The sequence below is a fragment of the Pinus tabuliformis genome, chromosome Q (genome assembly GCF_031772625.1).
Source record: "Pinus tabuliformis cultivar Carrire ecotype Pingquan chromosome Q, CPIR1, whole genome shotgun sequence".
Classification (NCBI taxonomy): domain Eukaryota; kingdom Viridiplantae; phylum Streptophyta; class Pinopsida; order Pinales; family Pinaceae; genus Pinus; species Pinus tabuliformis.
The window spans coordinates 1066797942-1066819074 of record NC_142296.1 but is presented as its reverse complement, the minus strand read 5'-3'; the positions used below and the strand labels follow the sequence as shown (position 1 = coordinate 1066819074).

Here is a 21133-nt window from a genome sequence, read left to right as displayed (position 1 = left end):
CTGCAGGCTTGAGATTAAAAAAAATTCAAAAATTTATGTGTTTGACACAAGTCAGGCTGTGATTATGTGGTGAAACATAACTGATTTGACCCAACTTCTACAACATTCAGTAGCCATATTTTATCAACGAGTTACTGAAATGCATAATTTTATGAATGGTCCAGTCTCTGTATTTAATGGGAATTAGGTTCCTATGTGGGTATTGAAAAAACACAGATGAAAATTATCTGAACTCTGACATCAGTCTGAAAACCATTCCAATCAAAATGCAGAATGCTACAACTGGAAGTTACCCTTCTAAGTCCAACAAAAGTTGGCAAATGTTTTCTTGCAAACAAAATATTAAACTGCAATGTAAAGAGAACTGTAAAGTTTAAACATTCTGCGATCCTTATTCAAAACCATTATTTTGTAAAGAAGATGATATCTACCACATATGCTTTTGAACAGTGCTCACATCCTAATACATATGCAGTAAGGAAATTCTTGTTAGATCTACGCTGCAAGTGTAGTATACATTACCCTTCTCTTTTAATCTTATTCAACTTTTTTTCACCCCTTTTCTTTTCCAGTTAACTTTAAAACTTACCTTCTAAACATTGGCTTTTTACTTCTTTTCATTTAATTTCTATTTGGTTACCCATCCACTTTATTTTCTTTTCTACTTTATTACTCAACCTCTTATTTTTAGGTTGCAATAATGAGCCTTTCTTTTTCTGTAACTTGAATGTTTTTTTAAAACAGATTTCTAATCTTTAGTCGACCCTTCAACCCTCATATTCACACTTTTACCTATGAAACCCATAAATCTAAGCTGATATTTCCATTTATTTGATTGTACCTGTTCCTCTGCATTTTTTGATATCTTTAACTGTATTGTATTGACACACAAGTTTATTCATGTTTTTATGATGATGGATGATGGGTTACACCTGAAACATCAGTGTTCATGATTACACATTGTTTCTCCCTTGAAATCTGTTCATGTTATACTGTATAGTATAGATGTGAAGTATACCTGATAAATATTAAATGTAGTCTATATTACTACAGGGATGGTGGATTAAATGTGGAGCAATACTCAGCTAATGTACCAAATAACTGTCAAACACAACCTTTGTTAGTAGAATGACTATAGTTCAGATGGGAACTTGGACAGTAATTTTTGCACATTGCAGTCATCTTTCGATTTTTATAATATCTTATTTCAAAAGTTCCATGGACACTTTCTTGTGCTGAGATTTGTCTTTATATGAAGTTTTTTCATGTTAGCATTTCAAACCTCTGTAAGAAGGATTTTGGATTTGGTGTATTGGTTTTTGATAAATATGGAGTCTCTTTATTCTTTGTAAGACTAATTTCTCCATATTTTAATATTGACTTTCCATTTTGTTTTCCAGTACTGGATTCTTCTTTGCAATTAAGGAGGTTTCTCTTGTAGAGCAAGGTCTTGGTGAAAAACAGTGCATTTCTTAGCTGGAACAGGTAAGGCACAGCTATGTAATTGAACATAATAAAGGAAGCCAATATTGATATTAATTTCCTAATTGATTCAAGAGAGGAAGCTTCTTGTGATTATGTATGTGTTGGGTCCCTATAATACTAGTGATTACCCCATTACTATTGTAGTTATACCCCTTATTTATATTGTTGTGCCCCTATTACCCCCATATTTTTATTTCTGTGCCCCATAGAATCCCTCTATTGTTATTTTTGTGGCTTTATATTATTATTGTTAGGTCGGCTGGATTATATTGTGACTCCTTAGACTCCTATATATAGAAAGGAGGTTTTGTCATTTGTATCATCCAATAATTGTTCATTTATGTAATGTAAAGGAGGTTGCCCCTCGAAGAGGCTGAATTCTAAGGCGTTGATCTATCTTTTCTATCTTTTCTTGAGCTGGTTTCATAACATTTGGTATCAGAGCCTTGGATTCTAGGGTTTCACTGCTCCAAACAGGTCATCGTGGCATTTTCACTATAACTTTTTTTCTGTGATGTTTCAGAAGTCACAAAAAAAACCCATTTGAGAAGAAATAGCGTTGAACCTTGGGTCTAAATTTCAGAGATTTTCGCGTGATATTTGTGGAGATATGATCTGAGGAAGTTGGTATTTTTGCAGACTCCTGAATTACATTCAAAACAGGTGACCTGGGGAAAATCGTCATAACTTTCTCTCTGGGAATCAGATTGAAATTTCGTAAGAAGGTACAGAAAGAGGACAGACTATAGTTTCTTGTATATCTTTTTCAGAACCAAATATCGAAAATTGTACACGTGGCACTTCATACAAGTTTTCTCTTCTGGAAAGGTCTATAATCAGGTCATCTTGGGAGATTGTGCATAACTCTTTCTTGGAGAATCCAATTTGGATCAGACTGGTGGCATTGGAAAGAGGACACAGAGAGCTACTACAGGTCACAAATTCAAAACTAGATGATTGGAAAGTACAGAGATACATCAGAGGCAATATCAAGCTCCTACAAAGTGAAAAAAGGTGTGTAGATTTTTTTAAATTTTTGCTTAAGCTTGGTTTGAAAATTTATTTTGAAGGAATTCAAAGGGCATAGTAGAGCATTATTATCGGTAACTGATGCCCTGAGAAAAGAAAATGCAAACACCTAGTAAGGAACCTGAAAGCTCTAGCATGACTCATGAAGAAGAGGAAGAAATGCTACATGATATATCAAAATTACAAGAACAAGTGCAACAAATGTCACGCTCACAAAAGTTAACAGAAACTAAGATAAATGGTGTGGAAGCTAAGATGAATGGCATGGAAGCTAAGATGGACAATTTGACGATAGATTTGAACACAAATTTGAAGACAGGCATGGTAGATTTGAAGACAAATTTGACAAATTTTCTACAAGAAATACTTACTAATGGTGAAAAGGTAGTAAAGGAAACTCATGATGAGAACAAAAGAAATGTTAATCATGATTCCATAGATGCTAATGTTGGATCAAAGAATCACCATATTCCAAAAATCGATATGAGGAAGTTTGATGGCAAGGATCCCGCCACATGGATATTACAGATGGAGCAATTCTTCGATCTCAATAATGTGCAAAACGCACAAAAGGTACATATGGCAACTGTATATTTGGAACCAAATCAGTTTGTATGGTATCAATGGCTTTGTTCTCGTAAACAATTTATCACTTGGGCAATTTTTACGGAAGAATTGATAGCACATTATGAGGATACAAAAAGCAACACTTTTTTTAGCCAATTGATAAGTCTCAAACAAAAGGGTTCAATAATGGAGCACATTGAGGAGTTCCAAAAATTGAACATAAGGGTAAAAGATATTCCAGAGGAGCATAGGATTGATGTGTTCATAGGGTCTTTAAAGGATAATATCCAACATGATGTTCGCCTTTGGGAACCTGATTCATTAGAGAAGGCATTCAGGTTAGCAAGAAAAATGGAAAGCAAAATTATGGCAACTAGGAAGCATACCATTCACAACTATAAAGACGGAAGTGTTGTTGCCCCTAGTCTTCCACAACCTACAAGGTTGACACCACAAAAATTGGAAGAAAAAAGAGCAAAAGGGCTTTGTTACAATTGTGATAGCAAATACACAAAAGGTCATAAGTGTGCTGAGAAGAAATTATTCTACATAGATTGTGAAGAGGAAGAAGAAAAGGAGCAAGAAAGGTCAAAAGAAGAGGATATACTCCAGGAACAAAGCCTAGATGAAGAACAAATAAATCCGACCATATCTTGTAATGCATTGGCAGGAATTACCACTCCTCAAACCATCAAGATAGAAGGACAAATCAAGAAGAAAAAGGTAATAGTGTTGATTGATTCAGGAAGCACCCACAATTTTATTCATTGTAGGGTAGCAAAAGAATTGAATTGCTTCCTATATCCAGCACCAGAGTGTCAAGTGATGATTGCAAATGGAGGAACAATAAATTGCTCTGGAAAGTGCCATAATATCAAGCTATCCATGGGAGAATATGTATTGACTAGCCCAATGCTTTCCATTCCAATGGGAGGTGCTGATGTTGTACTAGGAGTCCAATGGCTACAATCCTTGGGTACAATAGCTTTTAATTTTCAAGAACTTTTCATCAAATTTTCTACGGAAGGAAAGGAAGTTGAATTAAGGGGTATTGCAAGGAAACCAAGAAAGATAATCATCTCTAATGGCATGACAAAGCTTCTAAAAAAGGAGCAAAGAGGTGTAATTGCACAATTATGTTCGCTAGATGTTTCCACATTGGAATCATCTATTTCTCCAGATCTCCAAAAAGTCCTGGACAATCATTCCAAGGTATTTGAGACTCCCAAAGGTCTCCCACCTATGCGTGATCATGATCATGCTATTCATCTGATTCCAGGAAGTGTTCCTCCAAACATCAGGCCGTACAGATATCCCTATGTCCAAAAAAGTGAAATTGAACGTATGGTTGCAGAAATGCTAGAGGCTGGTATAATTCAACCGAGTCAAAGTTCTTTCTCAGCTCCAGTAGTATTGGTGCACAAGAAGGATGGATCATGGCACATGTGTCTGGATTATAGGGAGCTCAACAAGCTCACTATTAAAGATAAGTTCCCCATTCCTGTCATTGATGAATTACTGGATGAATTGCATGGATCAATTTACTTCACCAAGTTGGATCTTTGTTCGGGATATCATCAAATCAGAATGAAGATTGAAGACATTCCGAAAATGGCATTTAGAACTCATGAGGGTCATTATGAATTTTTGGTCATGCCTTTTGGCCTTACCAATGCACCTTCAACATTTCAAGGTTTGATGAATTCAATTTTCAAACCATTCCTTAGAAAATTTGTGTTAGTATTTTTTGATGATATACTAATCTACAGCAAGTCTTGGAAGGATCATGTTGAACATGTTGACAGGGTGCTACAACTATTGGAGGAGAAACAATTATATGCAAAAAGATCCAAATGTTTCTTTGGAGTCCAGGAGGTGGAATATTTGGGTCATATTGTATCTCATGAAGGAGTTAAGGTAGACCCTAGCAAAATTAAAGCCATTAAGGAATGGAAAATCCCCACATCCATAAAGCATCTACGAGGATTTCTTGGGTTGACAGGGTATTATCGCAAGTTTGTTAAGAATTATGGGAGAATAGCAACACCTCTAACAACATTATTGAAGAAAGATTCATTTTCATGGACTCTGGAAGCAACAAAGGCCTTTGAACATCTTAAAGAGGCAATGTGCCAAGCACCGGTCTTAGCTACACCGGACTTCACAAAAACCTTTATTGTGGAATGTGATGCTTCAGGAAATGGAATTGGTGCTGTTCTAATGCAAGATGAAAGACCCATTGCTTTTGAAAGTCGTCCAATCAAGGGAAATTTTTTAAGCAAAGCTATTTATGAGAAGGAAATGTTGGCAATACTCCATGCACTTAAGAAATGGCGACCCTACCTAATGGGAAGACACTTCAAGGTAAAAACAAATCATGATAGCCTTAAATACTTTTTAGAACAAAGATTATCCTCTGAAGAGCAACAAAAGTGGGTCACAAAGATGTTGGGTTATGACTTTGAAATCATCTACAAAAAAGGGAAGCAAAATGTGGTGGCAGATGCACTCTCAAGAAAGGATGAGGATGTGGAAGCATTGTTGTGTGCCATTTCTATTATCCAACCAGATTGGATAAACGAAGCAAGGGAGGAATGGAAGAATGACGAAGAAGTGTGGGCACTTATTCGAAAGCTACAACAAGATTCCAATACTTCTGATACATTTAGCTGGCAAAATGATTCATTATGGTACAAAGATCGCTTATACCTCTGTAAGAATTCCCAGCTAAAACAAAAGATTCTTATGGAATTGCACACTTCTCCCTTAGGAGGGCACTCAGGATTTTTAAAAACTTACCACAGGGTTAAGAAGGAATTTTTTTGGGATGGCCTTAAATCAGATATTCAAAATTTTGTGGCGGAATGTTTGGTTTTCCAACAAAATAAAGTTGAAACAATTAAGACACTGGGTCTATTACAACCTTTATCCATTCCAAGCCAACGTTGGGAGGAGGTTTCAATGGATTTTATCACAGGTTTACCCAAGTCTGAGGGAAAGAGTGTCATCATGGTGGTAGTTGACAGACTTACCAAGTATGCACACTTTTGTGCATTATCACATCCATTTAAAGCCAGTACAGTTTCTACTGCATTTATGGAAACAGTTCAAAAGCTACATGGAAACCCAAAGATTATTGTAAGTGACAAAGATCCCATTTTCACTGGAAATTTTTGGACAGAATTATTTTCTTGTCTTGGTACTCAGTTAGCTCATAGCTCATCTTATCATTCTTAATCTGATGCGCAAACTGAGATAGTAAACAAATATTTGGAAGGATATCTTCGTTGCTTTGTATCTGATAAACAGACACAATGGATCAAATGGTTGCCTCTGGCTGAATGGTGGTATAACACTTCCTTCCATACAGCAACAAAAATGACCCCATTTATGGCACTTTATGGGTATCAACCACCATCCATCACATCATATTTAAGAGAAAATTCTAAGGTTCGGGTAGTGGAACATCACATCGAACATCAACAACAAGTCCTCCAACTCTTAAAGGATAACCTCGTGTTGGCACAAAATAGAATGAAACAACAGGCAGATCAAAATCGCAATCAAAGAAGTTTTGATGTAGGTGATTGGGTATTCCTACGGCTATAACCATATAAGAAAATGTCCCTAAAGCAAGCTAAGAAGGATAATAAATTATCACCAAAGTATTATGGTCCGTACAAGGCGTTGCAAAAGATTGGTACTATGGCATACAAATTGGAGCTTCCTGCAGCTTCTCGATTGCACCCAATTTTCCATGTTTCATGTTTAAAGAAGGTTATAGGCGACAAGCTCCCAATTCAAACAATATTGCCAGAACTTGACGAGGAAGGAAAAATTATATTGGAACCGGAAGCAGTCACAGAAACAAGAACTCGACAACTACAAAATCGATCAATTTCAGAGTATCTTATCAAGTGGAAGAACTTATCCGCTGAAGATTCCACATGGGAGGATGAGAATTTTATGCAGAAGTATCCAGAACTACTCAAGCGTTGAGGACAACACTTTTTTGAAGGAGAGGGGCATGTTGGGTCCCTATAATACTAGTGATTACCCCATTACTATTGTAGTTATACCCCTTATTTATATTTTTGTGCCCCTATTACCCCCATATTGTTATTTCTGTGCCCCATAGAATCCCTCTATTGTTATTTTTGTGGCTTTATATTATTATTGTTAGGTCGGTTGGATTATATTGTGACTCCTTAGACTCCTATATATAGAAAGGAGGTTTTGTCATTTGTATCATCCAAGAATTGTTCATTTATGTAATGTAAAGGAGGTTGCCCCCTCGAAGAGGCTGAATTCTAAGGCGTTGATCTATCTTTTCTATCAATATCCACTTTTACATTATTTAGGCAACATGAGTTTTTTCTCAGTGGAAGTTTCCAATGGCAAGGCCATCTGAGTTGCAAATACTATATATTCTGAAGTCTGTCTATGCTTCATCATTATCGAAGTAGTTCCTAGGATTATCTGACAATGCTTTTTTGGGTTGTGCTTGATGATCTGCTTTGTCTATCTCAAAATTCAAGGTTTAAGATGCTTTAAATATTGCAGGAAGTGGGGATCTTTGATAAGTATTCACATGTACACTTCATTGTGTTTCATGCAGGAATCTGGTGTTACATTGATATTGTCCTTTGTTTTGGAGTTTGCATATCCTTTGCTGGGATAGGAGCATCTTCAAGGATACAGCCTATGTCAGCCGGACTTACTCTGTTGCAGGGGACAAACAGTGTGCAGTTGGGTTCTGGTTTGGCAGCTTCATCGGTAGGTATCAACGTTGGAGCCATTGCAAGGTAATGTATCATTATGTGCCTATTATGGCTAGATTTAATTGCTTTCATACATTCTGGATGCACACATATTTTTGCTTTGTTTTGTGGCAGGGATGTGCAGAGGTTTTCTTCAAGAAGATCCCTCTCTGTCTCCATTGATGAGCAACAACAACGGTTGCAACATTATAATCGACTGGCGGCACGAAGAAGCCTGTAGCCATCTACAATTGATCTAGATCTCACAGAGGCAAAGACCCTAGCTTCTTCCTGGGTACTCTATTACTAATGGAAAGACTTTCTCTTTGGACTAATGCGAGGAAGGAACTAGTCTCGAATTGCTTACCATAGCTTTGTGTTTCATCTTTTTTTTGAAGTAGATTATATTGGACATGGTTCTTGAAAGGAGAAATTTCTGCTTTAGGTCTGAATTTTTTTGAACTTTTGAAAATGATCCTCAAGATTTTTTCCTGTTTGCTTTGTGGTTCTTGTTTCTTATGTGTCAGTGGATTCCAGATTTGAGACACTACGCACCATCTGTGCCGATCATTTTCGTGGGGACAAAATTAGGTGGGGATAGGCTCATCCCCAATTAACTATCTTTAGTTGGACTGTTTTCTTAAATCGAGTTCTAATTTGTTTCCTAGTTTTCTCTGAAAATTCATTTTCCATGGCTACAGATTTATGAGAAGACAAATAGTTTTTTGCTGATCATCCTGGAGCAGCCCCAATCTCGACAGCTCAAGTGTATTCTTTCTTCAGGAACCTGTTATTGCAATAAAGTCTCTCATAAGTATAAGTTATCAAGAACTACTGTTTCTGTTCACAAGTCTCAAAACCAATACAACAATATTCATAGGCACAAAATTGTTACAACAATAATTATCAATGCATTATAGCTCAGTCACTTGCAAAACTGTTACAACAATAATTATCAATGCATTATAGCTCAATCACTTGCAGGGGCTTGAACCTGGGCTTAAATGTTCCTCATGTTTTCATCCCTGGCAAGCTTATGTTCCTCATGTTTTCATCCCTGGCAAGCTTGTCTTGTTATTGCATCAACTTCGTTCAAGTTTGCCAGTAAGAAAAGTGAGTTACATGGGTTCTAGCATTATTTTTTCCTATGTAGAATATGGCCCTGTTGATTGTTTTGTGCATATATCATTCATTATACTGTTGTCATACTTTATCCAATTACTTCCCTATAAGTTTTGATATTCTGGGAGCCTAGTGAGAACAATCACATTGGCATTTGACTATAGGATTTACATTTTCTGTACCTTATTATTTCCAAGGAATAACTTACACCAATATACATCTTTGTCTTGGCAGGGTGAAGATTTGAAGAAGCAAATCTGGGCTGCAGCATACATTGAATGCAGTTCTAAAATACAACAGGTATGCCCATGGAGAGAGATTTTGCAGGTATATCAAGGGAAAAACGCATTAATTTTAAATGACAAATACATATAAACTTGCAACATCATTACAAAGAATGGGGATAGTGGTATTTTTCCTAAGGTAATTGACCTCATATGTCTCAAAGCTTGAGGTACTAAGTTGGTCAGAGGGGAAGTTATAGTTTCTTTTGTAGAACTTTTCTGACAGTTGATTTAGTGGGAATCACAACCTTCTTAGCACAGATCAGATAGACCAAATAGTCCTGTCAATCTAACAGTACCAAAAAGAACTCAAATCATGCTCTCTGTTTGTTGTGGGCCTAGTGGGTCATCTTTAGGTGCATGTAATCATTATCTGCAGGCCTATTTTGAAATCAAGCCCTAGGATTGTATTGAAGTGCATGCAACTACTCACTCAACGCAATGTAGAAAATTGTTATTCTCTCCCTTTCTATTACAGATTAGCCTGGGGTGTTTAGTTGAATGCCATTTTCTATGGCTGTTGTTCCTTTCCTGTAATCTAATTACATGTGCCTTGTTGTTTGTATTAAATTATCATTGACAACCTTTTTATCAGTTTCCGTCCATTCGAGTACACTCCTAGATCAGATTGACATTGGTTTCTATTTTCAAATCTCCTGAAGATATTCTGGTTTTACCTTTATTGCAGAATGTTAAGGCTGTTTTTGATGCCGCAATTAAGGTGGTTCTTCAACCACCAAAGCAAAAGAAACGCAGAAAGAAGCAAAGAACATGCTTTATTCTTTAAGGGCTTTATCTATCTTTGGCATCTGCAGAACTTTAAAGTGCATTATTTAATCAAAGGCTGGCATAATATTTCCCACGTACTTATGATTTGTTACTCTATGTTCAGTATATTGAATTTATTGTAAAGCCAAATGCTCTGGCAAAAGGTCCTGGTTTTTTTCATTTTATATCATTGCCTGCTGTGGTAATGGAGGACTGTTTTGAAATGTAATGAAAGTTGGGTGTACATGCATAGGATACTATGATGAGAGCGGTCAAATATTTTTTTTACCATGTAAGGTCTCAATTGCAGTTGAAGTCATACTGCTAAGAATCATGTTCAAGGCATGGAGGTGCTGTGCTCTTTGCCCTGTCAGAAAGCCATGTAATTTTTTATTACTGAATTTGTCTGTATTGTCTTAATGTGCAAGATTTACTTTAGTATATAAAAACCTACAGTTTCCAATTTCTAGTGTTAAAGAAATTGGTCATCATGTGCATCAAGCTCTTAGAATCTGTGCATCAATCTCTTAGAATCTGTGATTCTGTCCAACTGCATCACTTTAAAAGCCTCAAGGTGTTAAAAAATCGTTTTCTCTGAACATGAAATTTAATGAATGAAAGGCCCGTCGTGCCCAAAATGTTTAATTTTTAAATAAGTACTCTGTCCAACTTCATGACTTTAATGTCAACTGCTTGTTGCTAAAATGGCTATATTTTGAACATGACATTTAATGAATGAAAGGCACGAGTGCCCAAAATGTTTGTTTATTTTTTAAACAAGTGCTCCTAGATTTGCATGTATTCATCTAAAATACAACACACAAATTCAAAATATTAGCCAATTGAAAGCTTAAAAGGTAAGCTTTTACAACACAAAAATTCAAAATGTTAGCCAACTGATGCTTGTGTTCATTGACACTGTAGAATACATTTTATTGCTTTTATGTAAGCCTTCATAGTTTCTGTGAATTTTTTTTATGGTTTTAAAATTATATATTATTAAAAAAAGGATGGAAAGTGTTATCCCACAAGCTGATGGGGAAGATGACCAGGGAGCAAAAGAATAAGTCTAAATAAAAACTTGCTATAACCAATCTCCTTGCTATAAAGACATAGCCCATTTGCTCATTGCAGGCCTTTGCCCACAAGGGCTTTACAAATCCCAGAGAATCTCTTTGAAGCTCCAGGCTGCTACGTATTGCATTGTAGGGACTGAGCGCGCTGTAGGGACTGAGCTTCACTGGTATTGCCATGATGACTTTCCCATGTTGTATGCCATTAGACATCCAGTTTTCCAAGCACCATATATTCCTGGAGTGCATCCGCAGGTGTGCAAGTTGTTATAATTTATTCCTGGAGAGCATCCGCAGGTGTACAAGCTGTTATAATTTCATCCCGTACAAGTAGTGCCATGGGCTCTACCCAATACATTGAAGGTTTTATTTATACATGTTTTGCTTTGAGTCGCATTTAACTCCTTTGCATATATTTTGATTTTTTTTCACATAACTTCGGGTGAAAAGAAAGCTCTCTATGCACTCCTACTGGCTCCGTCGCGTCAGGGCAGAAAAGAATCCTACCCCACTCAACGCAGGGACTTGCTGCCTCGCAGCTTCCCTTGTTTATATTTGTAATAAGTGCATTGAATAATGTCGAAAGTCCTTACGTGAATTCATTCTATTATACCCCCGGATGCGGGTGCTAGATAGGATGGGACAGGCGTGGACGGATGGCCACATGCCGGCCACTGGCCATCACATGGCAGACGTCGAAGACGCAGGTAAGGTATGCAGCTGGTATAAGGTGAAGCTGCAGAGAATAGTTAATGCCCGGCACGGCAATTCAGCTCAAGCGGAGGTTGCAGTTATGGCGGGTGAGCTCCAAGGCAAAGCAGGTGAGGTTATAAGCGATGTTGCAGCGTATGGTCAGAGAATGTTGGTGGCTCCTCCTTTAAGCAGGTCTCTGCAACTCCGGTTGCCCTGCCTCTCCGTCTCCGCCGGGATATCCTCTCTGTCTGTCTGGCTCATTCCACAGTTGGCTCCGGTAGCTGGGTGTTTGGATTACCCCGTGGTCTGTTGGAATTTCCTCCCCTTGACCCCTGTGAGAATGGTGAGACCTTGACAGCGTCTGCTTAGCCGTCGAGGCACTTCTAGAGGGGGAACCTCTCGCAGTCACGAGGCGGATAATGTTGTCCATTGCTGCCATTGCAATATCGCACGCTCCACTGGAGCTAATCCCCTCCACTCCAGTCAATTCATGGACGCGGGGGCTTCGAGCTCGGCTGCCTTGCCTGCCTTCGGCTCTGCTATCTTCAATTTTAGCAGTTCCATGAATAACCCGCAGATTAGTGCGCATGTCTCGGTCCTGTTCATTGAAAATTCCCAGGAAGACAATGATTCCCTGGATGAGCATGGGCAGAGGAAGACTGATAACAAGATGTATGAAGCAAAGGTTCCTGAAGTTGATCCGGAGCAGAAGGTTAAAGGTCTTGCCTCAGACCTGGAAAATTCATCGCAAAGCAAGCTCGATCAGAGGGAGGGGACCGGCGAAGAGGAAGACACTTTTCCCACTGCTGCTGAAAGGGAAGCCTACAGTTGGTGCCAGATAGAGGAAGTGAAAATGGACGATTGATGACGCCCGAGCACAAGGTTCTTTTGGCTCTTCTGTCTGGTCTTCTGGTCTCTTTTGTTGTCTGTTTTGGCTTAGTTCTAGCATTAATTCTCTGTGTTTATGTTTCTGAAACTTTGTTAATGGGATGGGTACGGTTAGTCTCCCCTGCGTGGGATAATCTGGATTTCTGGTTGGTGCCCCTGCGTAGGCTTGCTCTTTTGGACGGTCTCGCTTATCTGTTTGGCGCCCCTGCATGGGCTAGTTTTCTGGTTGGCCTCAACTGCTCTCGGGTGACATACCCAGAGCCTCGTTCTTTATGTTTTATCATGTAGTAATTTTTGCCTCCTGTACATAATATAATAGTATAGTTTTTTACCGAGAAAAAAAAAATTCATTCTATTATATGCTTTTCGAAAAATGAAAAATAAATTTGTTCAAATGAAATAGTATTCTGTATTTTAGGGTTATCATGTACATGTTTATTTGAAAAAATTTAACATGGTTTATTCCAGATAAAATAAATAAATAAATAATCAATTTGTATAAGGGTAATTATTTTGAAAGATCTTGATGAGGTAAGAAAATTTAATTTATCTATTCCATTTTTTAATCACCCTGTAAAAAAATTTATATTTTTTTTTATTGGTCACGAAAATAAATTTGAAAGAGCTTAAAGATTTGAGCATAGATAATTCAAGAAAGGGATAATGTAAAGCCCATAAATGTGATCCATATTTATTTAGGGTTTCTATGGGAGGTTATGAAACGAAATAATAACTAACTCTCGTAAAGATAAAAAGGTTGTAAAAAACTCAAAGAATGGGATGGTAGGCTTGGGACGTGAAACCTTATTGTGAAAATTTATTTTTTCAAGGCATAAAGTACATGTTGTGTTGCCCTGCATCATTACCACTATGAGATTTTAATATATGTTATTACGATAATTGTTTTATTTATGTGTTATTGTTAATTTTATATTTGTATTTCAAATTTATATTTATGTGTTATTGTTAATTTTATATTTGTATTTACAAATAAACGTGAAGAATCATTGATTTTACATGATCATACAGTAAACGACTATGAGATTTTAATATATGTTATTACGATAATTGTTTTATTTATGTGTTCTTGTTTATTTTATATTTGTATTTACTAGTAAACGTGAAAGATTATTGATTTCACATGATCATACAGTAAATATTTCATACATATTTGATTTAATACTTCTTAAATATATATTATTTAGAGGGTTTAAATCAGAATTTGAGTGACATGTTGCAGGTAGGAATTATATTGATACATGATATCTATGATTTCCTTACACATTTCATTTGAATACTAATACATACTAGTTTTATTTTATTTTTCTTATTTATCTTACTTTGTTGCTTTTTCTTTATCTTCTTTTACTAACATACATGAACGATTAATGATGATATGACATGATCACATTGTTAACCCTTCATACATAATTTGATTTAATATTTCTTAAATATATATTATTTAGAAAGATTTAAGTCGAAATTTTGATTTATTTGTTGCATAGTGAAATGATATAGATACATGATATTGTATAATTTTACTAATTTTGATTTATTTGTTGCATAGTGAAATGATATAGATACATGATATCGTATGATTTTACTGCACATTTCAATTGGATATATATATGCCAACATATTTTAACTTTTCTTATTTTCCTTTTGTTGTTATTTTAATTTTAATTTCATTTCTAACCATTGTGTTATGTATGGATCATGATGCATATTTGGAATTTTCATTTTTTGTCATTAATGATTTATTTATTTAATAAGTTTCACATATTGTAAGCCTTACCACCTATATTTTCTTAAAAACTCTTTATTTATATCTAATCTATCATTAATTAAAGGATGTTATTATTTCAATATTTTTATTCCTTCATAGATAGCATCAAACATGGGGAATACCCATGTGGTTGGAGAGGGCCAGTCTCCAACCTAAAACAAGAGGATCATTAGATCCTCATTAGATGTCTTTAGGGTTGTTTCTTGTCACCAAGAACAATTGGAGCGATAATAGTACAAAAGTATGATACGAATCCACACCTCGCCCCCCAAAATTGAAATGAAAGCCATCCTCAATGATTGTAACAAGATGATCACGTCACACTTAATTGTAGTAATGTGAGTAAATGATATAATTTTATCTATCATGAGCTTACCAATTATGTTGATGCAATGGCTGACAAGACAATGTTGACTCAATTGGAAGTGCTTGGAGGCAAGCTCATGGAAATTTTCCTTGGAGGGTCCCTTCCATGGTGATCCAAACTTAAATAAGAACACAACAACTTACAAATATAATCATAACACTGAGATGCAGCAGAAAAACACTTCATTTCATTAATAGAAAAATATTGAACTATGCTTACAAACAAAATGGAAATAAGATAGCTCAAGCGATGGTAGCTTATCTCTGAGAAGAGATGTGGTGGATACATGCCTCTGAATTGTGTTACAATGAGGCTCAATGACCTATTTATTATTAGAAAACATGAAAACCCTAAACAACCAAAATCCTAACCCGGGAGATGTAACACCAAGAGTTTGTGGGCCCCGTTGGAGTTAGTTGAGCAGCCAACTTCCTGAGGTCATAACTTGGTCATACTATCTCCATTTGGCATGTAAGATACCTTGTTGGAAAGTTCTCGCCGAGTACTACAAGTTTTGTCACGGGGCCTTTTCAATGGCTATGGGCTTGTCACAAACCCCAAAAAATGTCATTTAGGGGGTCAAAACTGCTCCGGAAGTTTTGGACCCGAAAAAACTGCTAAAAATATTAAATGTTGAAATGAACAAGGAAATAGATGAAACTAATTGGGGATCTAGGTGGAATAGGTGGGTGGCCACCAATATCCACCCAGATCATTCCTCCCCCCTTAGGAACTAATGGTCCCCATTGCATGTAGAGCCTCCATGAGGTGAGGAAATTTCTGTTGAACCTAGTCCCTGGTGAACCACTTGCCTTGGTGAAGGAGTTGACCTGCTTTGACAACTCGATATAGTTGTATCCTCTGTTGGAAAGTGTTCTTGATCTGTATGTCCATGATCTGATCGGTTGTGGCATGTTCCATGCAGTCCGGGTTGAGCTCTGTTGGTGTGAGTTGTTCTGCAATGTCAGATGTGTCCAACAATGGTGGAAGTATGGCCACAGACGATCTACATTGAACATTGGGTGTAGACCAAGGAACAGTGGGATGTTGAGCTTGAATTCATTATCACTGACGGTCGTGGTGATGGTGTATGGCCCATATCGGAGCAGACGAAGCTTGCAATGGGGTCCAGCAAGGCACTCCTTCTGCAAATGTATCCAAACTTTGTCACCCACCTAGAACTTGTGCGACACTCGATGTTGATCATGGCATTGCTTATACTTAGCATTGGCTATGTCCAATATATCATGGACCTGCTATCGTATGTGTTGAATGCACTCAATGAAGTCGTTAGCCCTTTCAGCTTCGGAATGAACGTGAGTCGAATCTACTTGAGTGGCTGCAAATGGTATGGCCACATCAATGGAGCATAATGGATGAAATCCAATCCCTACCTGAAAGGGGTTGTGGCATGTTAAGTTGTGGAGAGCTCTGTTTAGTTGTGTTGGACATAGAGGAGACTTTCATCCCATGTGCGTGGATGCTTCGAGTTGTACATGCACAGAATGTGTACGATCATCATGTTGACAACCTCTGTTTGTCCATCAGTCTGGGGATAGAAAGTCGTGGACTTAGTAAGTTTTGTATCCAACATCGACCAGAGAATTGACCAAAATTCACTTAGGAATATGCTATCCCGATCTTAGACAATGGACTATGGGATCCCAAAGTGTACCCATATTGGCTCAAAGAAGAGCTTAGAAGTGGCCTCTGTTGTGATACTCTTCTTACAAGCCACCATGATGGCCATCTTAAAGAATCTGTCAACGACCATGAAAATGAAATTGTTGTTGTGCTTAGTAGCAGGAAGGCCCAACATGTAATCCATGGAGACATATTCCCAATGCTGTCTAGGAGTAGGTAGAGGAGTATACATGCCTTGCTTCTTGATGGTTCGTTTGGAAATGGCGCGGGCAGTGTAGGATCTAATGTACTTCCCAACATCCTAACGAAGTTTCGGCTAATAAAAATACTTCTACAATACCACCATTGTTTTCTCTACTACGAAATGTCTAGCGACCCAAATGTAGTGCACCTCCCAAATCATCTTGGCATGCTCACTTGAAGGAACATAGATGTGTCCCAGGTGGCATAACAGTGCATCTTGAAGGTGAAAATTTGGAACTTGCTTCCCTTCCAGGAGTGTCTAGTATATGTTGTCGAATTATGCATCGCTCTTGTAAAGATCTAGCCACCATGATATCTCGTGCCCATAAGAGTCGAGCACAATGATCAGCGCCATGATTGGTGGTCGACTGAGGCAATGAACAACATTATTGGTGTTGCCCTTCTTATACTTAATGTTCAAATGGAATTGTTGCAAATAGGTGGACCATTTATGATGGTGGTCGTTCTGAAACTTCCCTCGTGTCTGTATGAACTGTAGAGGTCAGTGGTCTATGTGGATGACCATTTCCTTCCCTAGAATGTAATGCTTCCATTGACGGCAAGCCTGCACAATGGAATATATTTCTTTGTCGTAAGTGGGGTACTTTCAGACTGTGTCTGAAAGTTTCTCACTGTGGTAAGCCACTGGATGTCCATGCTGAGTAAGAACTGCACCAATAGCATAGTCGGAGGCATCTGCCACAATCTCAAATGGTTGTTGCATGTCTGGTAATGTGAGCACTAGTGCGGAACAGATGTGATTCTTCAACTTGGAGAACGCTTGTTGTTGGGTTTCTGACCAAAAAAACTTCACTTTCACTCTGCCCTTGGTGACTTGACTTAAAGGCCACGTGATATGAGATAACCCCAACACAAAGCTACGGTAGAAATTAGCAAGACCTAAAAAGATGTGGAGCTATGTTAGAGTGGTTGGGGCTAGCCAATCCCGAATGACTTGTATCTTGGATGGGTCCACATGTACACCCTGCTCATCAATGATGTACCCCAGATATTGAACCTAGGTCAGGCCAAAGGTGCATTTCTCCGAGTTTGCACACATCTTGTGTTGGCACAGGGTTTGAAGGACCTGCCGAATATGGTGGAGGTGCTCTTCTCAACTCTGGTTGAAGATCAATATTTCATCTAAATACACCACCACGAATGCATTGGTGAAGGGTCACAAGATGTTGTCCATCAGTCTCAAGAAGGTTGCAGGGGCATTTGTCAATCTGAATGGCGTGACCAACCATTCGAAAAGGCCCTCCTTGGATTTGAAGGCAGTCTTCCACACCTCGGAGGGTTTGATAGGAACCTAGTGATAACCTAACTTCAATTCAATCTTGCTGAAATATCTGGCCCCCTTGAGCCGGTCCAGAAGGTCATCAATCTGTAGGATTGGGTACCTATTCTGGACAATGATCTTGTTTAGTGAAAAATAGTCAATACAAAGCCTCTAGGTCCCATCCTTCTTCTGTACTAATACAATCGGGCTCCCACAAGGTGATGAGCTTGGCCTGATGTGCCCTTTCTGCAATAGTTCTTGAATCTGCCTCTTGATCTCATCGTTCTCCAGAAAAGAGCATCGATAGATCGGTCTATTAGGAAGTGGGGCGTCGAGGATCATATCAATGGAATGCTTGACCTGACAGTGCAGAGGTACCCCTATGGGTGAGGTGAAAATATCCCTATACTCCTCCAAGACCTTGTCCATCTACTGATGTTGTGCAGAGGAGCTCTGCTTGGAAGCTGTGGACACAACCTTCTTCTTGCCCTTGTTAGAAAATTATATTTACAGAGCAATGGAACACATAAAATATTGCAAAAATATAAACACGGAAAATGCATAAAACAAGAAAGACACAGATATATGTGGTTCACCCAGTTTGGGATACGTCCACGGAGAAACAATTAGTCCTTCTTTCATATTATCCAGCAAACTGAAGAGATACAACCTACAACAGATCCGTTGTAACTCCCTCTTTGCTCTCAATCTCCTCTCTCTTCCTCACTCAGAATACATATATACATAGACGCAATACAATTCCCTCATATATAGTGAGGAGTTTCCTTCTAGGGAAAAAAACCCTAAATTAAACATAACTTCTATCGTCAGATCTCTTCCTAATGAATGACCCAGATTGACTAGAAATTACTATACTTTTACAAGGCAATTTTACATCTATTCTTAGCTTCGAGGGCACTGCCCCCCGCTGGACCTCCCCTGCAGCAAATATTGTACAGGCGACGTTGCCGCCCCATTTCGAACTGGGGTCCAATGCGGTGATACCTTTGAATACAGAAGACAATCAGGCTCCACACCCAATAGCCCTAGGGGCGAATCATAAGGAAAACAAATTTCCTAGTCTAGGAAATGATCTTATTGTATTGCTTTGCAGTGATCAAAGAGATTGTGGTAGGTGGGGCTACCTTCATATCCTGTACAACTTATTAGCCAAAGTAATAATCACAGAGCAAGGTCTAGAATCATATACAATATGTCGCTTCCACAAGTATGGTTTTCATAACAATACATCACAAACTTGAAGACGAGGAACGTCACACAGTACCTCATTCGTGAAGGGCTTGATGTTGTAGGGAAGGCGGCACTGCTGGCTGACACAAAGATCTCGTCCTTATTGAAGCCACCTGATGGTGTATAGTTGTGGATGTGCCATAGTCTTTAGGCCAAGCCGCTTCACGACCTCTGCTGAAATGAGGTTCTTTTGGCTCCCATTGTCGATAATGAACTACAGCGGAGAACCCTTCACCCACATATGTGAGTGGAAGAGGTGTTCCCCATCCTTTATATCTTCAGGCTCAATCTTCTAGATCTTGGTGGTGGCCACAGTGGCACTGGGCTCTACATCAATGCTCTACTTCCCTCTGTCAGTTCCCTCATCGGGTTCTGATTCAGAGTTGGAACCTATGTATGATTTGAAAGCCTTCAGCTCAGCCACCAGTGACTGCTTGGCCCGACACTCACTTTTATCGTGAGTGGAGCTCTTATGGAACTCACACCATTTTCCCATGTCCTTACTTATATTCGGGGTGTTTTTCTTTTCTTGTGGCTTTGGTGGGTTGTCCTGGGGAGCGTCGCCTTAGCTATGTGGTTTGGGGGTGCCTTTTCCTTGCTTTGGATTCGCAAAACCAAAATCTCACTTCTTATATTTAAACTTCTGCTCAATCTTGACAATGTACCGATACGTCGTGTCGAGCAAGGAAATGTCCAGGAACTCCATCTCATCCTAGATTTACTTGTGTAGACAATCGTGGTACTTGAGCACCAAATGTCGTTCAGCATCCTTGATACCCAGCTTCATGCGAAGGGTATGGAAAGTATTTGTGAACTCTAGCACATCTTGGTCCCTTCCCTAACATACTGTGGTCCACTTTATGTATTTGTCTTCATAGCTCCTGACAGGGTAATATTGTTCCTTGATGGTGTCTCAGAAAGAATTCCAAGTGGGTGTGGCTGAAAATAGCGAGGGTTCACTCTTGTCCTTTTGTTCACAGTAGGTTTCCCAAAAATACTTGACGTGTGGGGTAACTTTAAGAAGTGAAAAAGTAATATTTTCCTGATTGGAAAAGTCATGAACTGAAAAATATCCTTCCAATAGATTTAACCATTTATCTATGGCGTCTGCATCTATTAGGCCTTCGAATATGGGAATATTGAAGTTAACTTGTACCTTAAAAGGAGTGGCACCTCCAGAGTGGTTGTTGGATGAAAATGCATCGCCTGTGGGTAGTCGTCGAAGGATCTAGGAAAAGTTATCCATCATCGCATCCCTCTGTTGCTCGAGGGCTTCCTCGAGCAACATTTTGAAAGGATCTCCTACCCCTAGTCTTTCTTTTCTTCCGCCATGGGAGGTCGTCAGGTTTTTCGAGGTTGATCTTGTAATGGTTTAACCAAATCAAGCCCTAACTCCTTATACCCTAGCCTCGTTGGGGACATGCAAAGAAAAACAAAGAGAGAGAAGACCGCTCTGATACCATTGATTCAAACTTAAACAAGAATGCAACAACTTACAGATATAATCATAAACATAGAGATGCAGCAGAAAAACAGTTCATTTTATTAATAGAAAAATATTGAACTATGCTCACAAACAGAATGGAAATAAGATAGCTCGGGCGATGGTAGCTTATCTCTCAGAATATATGTGGCGGCTACATGCCTCTGAGCTATGTTACAATGAGACTCAAAGGCCTATTTATTATTGGAAAAAATGAGAAAACCCTAAACAATCAAAACCCTAACCTCGGGAGATGTAACACCAAGAGTTTATGGGCCTGGTTGGGGTTAGTTGGGCAACTAACTTCCCGGGGTCGTAACTTGGTCATATTATCTCTATTTGGCGCATATTATACCTTGTTGGAAAGGTCTTGTCAAGTACTACAGGCTTCATCGTAAGCCCCTATCT

General features: G+C 38.4%; 1 pseudogene; it reads left to right on the top strand.

Moving 5' to 3' along the window:
* The first annotated feature begins 5301 nt into the window (after window positions 1–5301).
* LOC149223186 (rac-like GTP-binding protein 5) lies at window positions 5302–10136 on the top strand (annotated as a pseudogene).
* Window positions 10137–21133: the final 10997 nt, after the last annotated feature.